At 40.6% G+C, this 7,538-nt stretch overlaps 1 long non-coding RNA gene across 1 annotated transcript in view; it reads right to left on the bottom strand.

Moving 5' to 3' along the window:
- Positions 1-234: 234 nt before the first annotated feature.
- LOC140406846 (uncharacterized) overlaps positions 235-7,538 on the bottom strand; it is a 31,498-nt gene continuing 24,194 nt past the window's right edge. Inside the window, exon 3 of the long non-coding RNA XR_011939340.1 lies at positions 235-303. This is a non-coding gene — a long non-coding RNA (uncharacterized lncRNA). The remainder of the gene's footprint in view (positions 304-7,538) is intronic.

Here is a 7,538-nt window from a genome sequence, read left to right as displayed (position 1 = left end):
GCACTCTGGACCTGGAGGCACTGAGCACCAACCTACAGTGATCCTTACAAATTCTGTCCTGCCAATAAAGAAAATATATGGAGTTACCTGAACTGGACACAGCAAAGGAGGCATTAAGTACAATTGGCCTCAGCACATCTCCAGACAAAAAACAAAGTGGGGGGGGGGGGGGGGGGAACAGACTTCGATAAGCAGCCGGACTAAATAATGTAAATAATGAACATTTACCAGAAGTGAGATACCAAAGGGCAGACAACCTTTGACCTTCAGCATGAGCAATGTCTTCAGGAGCAATGAAGGGAACTGGAAAGAGGAAAAACATGTTTGCATGAGGACATTTTTTAAGCATTTCCACTCAAAAACCCTACTGAGACAATGTCCTTTGCATAAAAGCAAATTACTGCAGATGCTGGAATCTGAAACGAAAGAGAAAATGCTGGAAATCTCAGCAGGTCTTGCAGCATCTGTAGGGAGAGAAAAGAGCTAACATTTCGAGTCCGATGACTCTTTGTCAAAGCTGGCTTTGACAAAGCTTTGACAAAGAGTTATCAGACTCGAAACGCTAGCTCTTTTCTCTCCCTACAGATGCTGCCAGACGTGCTGAGATTTTCCAGCATTTTCTCTTTCATATCCTTTGCATAAATGCTTTCAGTGAATTTGGATAGGATTCTGCACTCTCAAACAAGGCAATTAGAAAAGACAAAATAATAACAAACAAGGCAAGGTAAATACAAGACATCCTCAATGACAGATTCAGCGGGATGGATATACGATCTGCCAAATTACTTCAGCATAAGGCAAGTGTAGTGCACATAATGAATAAATCCTCCCCCTTATAGAGCCTTGATACACCTTCAAGTGCTTTGAACTCTCCTGTGAACTGTGGAATACTTAATTACACCAGGCAGCGACCTCAGCAGAACAGGCTACTTACTTGTTGACCAAGATTATATGGGCACTAGACAGTCAGACAAAAACAAATCACACTTTAATGTTTGTGATACAGTTCTTAGATACTACTCTGGCTCTGCAAAAGCGTCAATTTTAAAATTCTCATCTTTATTTTCAAATCCCCCATGGCAACTCCCTTTTTCTGTAACCTTCTTCAGCCTACATCTCTCCAAGATCTATTTGCTCTTCCAATTCTGACCTCTTGTGCATCCCTCCACCAATTGTGGCATGCCTTCAGTTCGCGAAGCCACAAGTTCTGGAATTCCTTCCCTCCTCTCTCCTCCTTTAAGACGATCCTTAATATTGTTACGATCTCCATAGGGACCAATAACATTTTTAAAAATTCAAACTTCCAATTAATGACTGATGGGGTGGTACAAAAACATTTCACAGTTGAAGACATTTACTGTAACAAAAGACGAAAAGCACTGTTGACTAAACACTATTTTTGTCGGCAACCTATACTTATTCTTGAGAATTCTTAGCTCCCAAGAGTTTATTTCAACTCTTTTCCTTTCTCAACCTGGTAACTTCTAATCCCAGCAGCTGGTCTGTAAAAACATGGGCCGTGGCTTCCGACCTGGTTAAGTAAAAAAAAAGAACGGAATGCCAATCCAACAGTGATTGCTACTCCATGGATGTTCGGGGTCCTTATAATAATCTTAGAAACCTTAAAATTGCAACAGGATTTACTGCTTTGACCAAGCCTTTGGTCACTGAGGAAATGAAAGCTCACACTATCCAAGTTCCTCAATGTACTTGGCAGTCGAGGCCAGCACATGATGAGCATGATTGTAAGCTATGGAATAAGTTAAGGGGTCTCCATAGATAAAGAGGACAATAAATTAATTAGAAGTGATCAGCAGGTATAAAAACATTTCTGATGGATCGATGTTTGTTATTCTGTTGTTACATTTATGCATCTTTGCTTCACCATGCAATATTGACCACTATATTTCATGCACATCTAATCAAAGGTAAAATGGTCTACAAATAGGAGTGAACAAGAACATCTGGCCGGTTCCCTCATGCAATATGGTCGTGGCTGATCTTAGGCTTCAACTCCACTATCTTGCCCACTCCCCAAATCCCTCAATTCCCTGAGACCTAAAATTTGACTCTCCCAGCCTTAAATTTAATGTTGGAGTATCCACACCCCTCTAGGGTAGAGAATTCCGAAGATTCAGCACCCTTTGAGTGAAGTAATTTCTCCTCATCTCAGTCCTTTAATGATCAGCCCCTTATTCTGAGACTAGTGCCCTGTTTTAGATTCCCCACCCAGTGGAAACAATCTCTCAGTGTCTATCCTATCAAGCCCTTCAGAAATTTATAAATTGAGATTGTCTCTCATTCTTCTAAACTCCGGAGAATATAAACCCAGTGCCCTTCATCCAAGGGACCAGTTTAGTGAACCTTCACTCTACTGCCTCCAATGAAGTACATCATTTCTTAAATGTGCAGACCTAAATAGCACACAGTATACCTGTTCACTATATAGCAAGTATGCATAGGTGAATCATGAACATGGTCTCCCAATAACTACCTGATCTAATATTGTTAGAATGGTCAGTATGTGTAATCTGTTGTTTAAAGTAATAAGATAAATTCAGACAAGAAAGTGTTGCAAGAGTCACTTCTCCTAATATCTTATGTGGTTTAGCATCAAATGTAGTTTCAGAATACTCCTGTGAGGTTTCATGGGTGCTTTACTATAGAATAGCATGACATAAATGCAAACAGTCTTCCCACCAGCACTGACAGATCTATAACTGTACACACTGCGACATCCTGTGTTTTCACCAGCTACCCTGAAACCAACCAATCTCCCCATTACACCATTAAATACCCCAACAATGCGATCTGATACATAGATAGCCAATTTTTGCCTTTCTAAAACTGCTGCACCTTTCACTCGAGACCTATTGCACTGTCCATCTGCAGAGAGATTAGCAATCGGCATCACTGGACATCCCAAAGCGGTTTACAGAGAATTAATTACTTCTGAAGTGTAGTCATTGTTGAAATATAGGAAATACGGCAGATCATTTATACACAACAGGCTCCCACAAACAGCAATGTGATCATGAGCAAATAATCTCTTCTTGCAATGTTGATGGCTAGAACACCGGACATAACTTCCCTGTTCTTCAAAATATGTTCGGAGATCTTTCACATCCAATTAAGTGGCAGACAGGGCCATAGTTTAATATCTCATCCAAAAGAGAGCACATCTGAAAATGCAGAACTCCCTCAGTACTGCACTGGGGGGCAGACTAGATTTTTATGATCCGGTTCTGGAGTGGAACCTGAACCCACAACCTTCTGATAGCACATACAAATCAGAGATGAGATATCAGAGGCTTGGGCCACAATTTTTCAATCTTACTCAGACACGCAAATACACAATGGAAGCGAAAAATAGCCAATGTAACAACTATGTTCAAGATGGAAAAGAATTAACAAGGTAACCATGAATTGGCTTAACATTAGTCGTGAGCTAGCTTTTAGAATTTACAATTTGAAATAAAGCTAGTCAGCATTTTATCAAGAACATCCAGATGGATGTGTTACCGACCAGTCATGTTTCACAAATTGATAGGTTTTCTTCCTGAAGTGACTGATTGGTTAGATAAGGAAATTTCAGGCCTCTTTATACAGTCAATGAGCATCAAACGTGTGAGTGTGTCAGTTCAGTAAGTAATTCATACATGAGTCTGTCCTCAAATGTCAACACCAGAAGCAAGATTTTTACCCCTACCCACAATTCCAACCGTGCTCCCACCCCACAATTCCAACTGTGCCCCCATCACACACACACTTTGCAGAGTATCGAGGAAAATTGTAACAGAAGACATGACATTTTAAAAAATATGACATCAGATATTAGATCAGTTATCTTAGATTAGTAACTAGGTTTTCTCTGATCTAGCAGTAGATCAGAGCAATAAACTCCCTACTAGTGCACAGCATAGTCATTCAGAAACATGGGATATAGGAGGAGTAGGTCAATTGGCTTTCTTCAGCCTGCTCCGCCATTCAATTAGATCATGGCTGATGTTCTACCTCAATGCCATGTTTCCCGTATCCCTGGATATCTTTTACATCTAAAACCCATTTACCTCTGAATTGAATATACTCAATGAGTGAGCCTCCACTGCGACCTGGGATAGAGAATTCCAAAGATTCGTAGCCCGCAGAGTGAAGATATTTCTCCTTATCGAAGTCCTAAATAGCCTATCCCTTATTCTGAGATTGTGGCATGTATTCTGGACACCCCCTTATAAATTCTAGGTATTATTTGAACTTAAATTCTAATTGTGTTCATTTGAGACTTTAACCATAAACGGCAACAGGAGACAGTCTGATGGAGAAACTCAGGAAATCTTTAATAGGTTGTAGATTAATACTTATCAAAGACAGGGCAGGGCTTGACTAGCGTGCTATGGCTCTTGCTTTCCGGTTCAGCCATGGGCACAGGTTGACACTCGGTCTCTGTTCTCGCCCCTAACTTCTGCTTCCTTACGGACAACAGGCCCTTGCTGTGTAACTTGCTCAGTGAAGATTTCTGCTTCTCAACTCCAAGCCACAACTCACAGCATGATCAATGATGTTATTGCATTCCGATTGGCCTAAATGAGGCAAGATATTTCTCAATTGGCTTAAGGGGTGCATCAGTCTGTGATTGGTCTAGGTGGTGGATGATTGATTTGTAATTTGTTTCTCGAGGGTGATGGTCATCTATTGATTTCATTTCCCATTGTCCCCTGACTGGCCCTCGAAGATGTCAACTAGTTGTGGACCTTCCTTTTCATCAAAGTTTGTTACTTTACTTACTTCTTGATAAAAGAAAGTGTAATGATAGCCATTTGTTCTGGATGGGGGAAAATATGCTGTCATGCCCTCATGATTGATATCTGGAACTCATCGCCTCACTTCATTTCATTGGTATTAAACCAGATCCTTATCACTATGATTTGTGCAGGTCATTTGAAGGTTGACATTACTTCTCTCTGTGGTTACTTAGAATTAGTTCCTTAACTTTTAAAACAAAGGTTAACGTGGTAAAGTTGCTTATAACCTTAAAACTAATGTAAGCATTTACAAAATGGGTTCTGTAGTTCATATATAGAACGGGGATAGGGAGGGGCTTTTTCAGAGTCGGTGCAGACTCGATGGGCTGAACAGCCTCCTTCTGCACTGTGAGGATTTTATGGAATATAAGTGAGAATAGTTTTGATATGTGTTTATTTGAGATAAGACAATATAGGATGTCTGGAAACATGGATTCTTTAATCCCAATGTCTAATTGATCGATAGATATCTATGTCCTGTAGAAATTCATTAAAACGGGTTCTTATCAATGTGTCTTCATTGAGAAAATTGCTTTGCTACAGTGTGTTTTTGTATGTCAGTGCTTGGTACAAATCAACTAAACATACCGAATAACTTTACAACGGCTATATAAAATACACATAAAATCATGCTTGAAAGTGATCGATGTGCTAAATATAACACAGCGTATTCAACTAACACATTAAAATTTAAAAGAACTAGAGTTACAAAAGCTAATTACAGAATTTAATTCTAAGCTTACTAAATCAAAGATGGTTACACACTGTGAAATAAAGTGCCAACTTGAGAATGACCAGTTTACTCAGACTCTATTTTCTGCCTGTTAACTAATTCTTAATCAATGTTAGTATCTTACCCCCAATCCAATGTGCTTTAACTTTCTTACTAACCTCCGGTGTGGGGCCTTATTGAAAGCCTTCTAAAAATCCAAGTGCACCATATCCATTGCTTCCACCTTATCTATTTTGCTAGTTACATCCTCAAAAAACTCCAACAGGCTTTTCAGACATGATTTCCCTTTCATAAATCCATGTTGACTCTGCCCAATCCTACCATTATTATCTAACTGTCCAGTTATCACACCATTTATAATAGATTCTAGGGCAGCACGGCGTTGCAGTGGGTAGCACTGCAGCCTCACGGCGCCGCGGTCCCAGGTTCGATCCCGGCTCTGGGTCACTGTCCCATGTGGAGTTTGCACATTCTCCCAGTGTTTGCGTGGGTTTCGCCCCCACAACCCAAAGATGTGCAGGTTAGGTGAATTGGCCACGCTAAATTGCGCCTTAATTGGAAGAATGAATTGGGTACTCTAAATTTTATTGTTTTTTTTAAATAAATAAATAATAGATTCTAGCATACTGATGTCAGATCTGAAGTTCCCTATTTTCTCTCACCCTCCTTTGTTAAATAACGGAGTTAACATTTGCTACTTTCTAATCGAATCTGTAGGTTTTCCAGAATCTATAGAGTTTTGGAAGATCATCCACGATTTGAGTAGCTACATCTTTCAACACTCTGGAATGTAAATCATCAGGTCCAGTGTTTACCAACATTAATTTTTCCAGCACTACTTTTTTTACTAAATTCTTTTAGTTCCTCATTCTTATTGGTCCCTGGGCTCTCTGGTATTCCTGGGAGGTTTTTGTACATCTTCCTCCCTGAAAACCAACACCCAGTATTTGAGTTTTTCCACTATTTCCTTCTACCCAGTATAAATTCTACCATCTCTGCCTGGAATGGGCCCACATTTGTCTTTCCTCATCTTTTCTTTTTTCATACCTACAGAAGCTTTTACATTCTGATTTTATGATTCTCGCTAGCTTATTTTCATATTTTATTTTATAAATTTAGAGTACCCAATTCTTTTTTTTTTCCAATTAAGGGGCAATTCAGCGTGGCCAATCCACCTACCCTGCAGATCGTAGGGTTGTGGGGCGAGACCCACGCAGACATGGGGAGAATGTGCAAACTCCACGGAGAGTGGTGACCTGGGGCCAAGATCGAACCCGGGTCCTCGGAGCCGTGAGGCAGCAGAGCAAACCACTGCGCCACCGAGCCACCCTGCCTATTTTTATATTTGGTATCTCTATCAGTTTTATGATCTTCCTTTGCTGAATTCTAAAACGATCCCAATCCTCAATCTTACCACCTTTTTTGGTAACTTTATAAGCCTCTTCCTTTATTCTAATACAATCTTTAACTTCTACTGATAGCCACGGTTGGACCACTTTCCTTGTTGAACATTCATGCCTCAAAGGAATGTAACGTTGTTGCAAACCATGGGCAGGCTCATGCGACCCAGAAGACGACATGACCATAGTGGGTCGGATCTTGAATAATGATGAGTCAGAATACAGGAGGGAGCTAGAGAACCTAGTGGAGTGATGCAACGGCAACAATCTATCACTCAATGCCAGCAAAACTAAAGAGCTGGTCATTGACTTCAGAAAGCAAAGTACTGTACACACCCCTGTCTGCATCAATGGGGCCGAGGTGGAGATGGTTAACAGCTTCAAATTCCTAGGGGTGCACATCACCAAAAATCTGTCCTGGTCCACCACGTCGGCGCTACCACCAAAAAAGCACAACAGTGCCTATACTTCCTCAGGAAAGTAAGGAAATTCGGCATGTCCACACTGACTCTTACCAACTTTTACAAATGCACCATAGAAAGCATCCTATCTGGCTGTATCACAGCCTGGTATGGCAATTGCTCGGCCCAAGACTGCAAGAAA

This window comes from Scyliorhinus torazame, unplaced genomic scaffold, assembly GCF_047496885.1.
Source record: "Scyliorhinus torazame isolate Kashiwa2021f unplaced genomic scaffold, sScyTor2.1 scaffold_926, whole genome shotgun sequence".
Lineage (NCBI taxonomy): Eukaryota > Metazoa > Chordata > Chondrichthyes > Carcharhiniformes > Scyliorhinidae > Scyliorhinus > Scyliorhinus torazame.
Note: the sequence above shows the minus strand (reverse complement) of the source record. Positions and strands in the feature narration are given on the sequence as shown.